Below are 243 nucleotides of genomic sequence, written 5' to 3'. Positions count from 1 at the left end.
ACGACTGATGAAAACAACTGGCGTGAATTTCTCGATTGTGAAGGCCAACCCTTAACAGACTTATCGTAGAGGGCGCAAACCTCTTCATGGCGACGGAAGCTCGTCAACTATTATGTTTTCTTCGTCTAGCGGAATGATATGTTTCGGAATTTCATCACAACTGCCAATTATCAAAGTGCTCTTCCATCACTCCGCGTCAAGGGCTCCTTCCCCCATTCATTGATCAATAAGAAGATCTTTCGT

The sequence above is a fragment of the Plasmopara halstedii genome (assembly GCF_900000015.1).
Source record: "Plasmopara halstedii genome assembly, contig: Scaffold_650, whole genome shotgun sequence".
NCBI classification, from domain to species: domain Eukaryota; phylum Oomycota; class Peronosporomycetes; order Peronosporales; family Peronosporaceae; genus Plasmopara; species Plasmopara halstedii.
Note: the sequence above shows the minus strand (reverse complement) of the source record.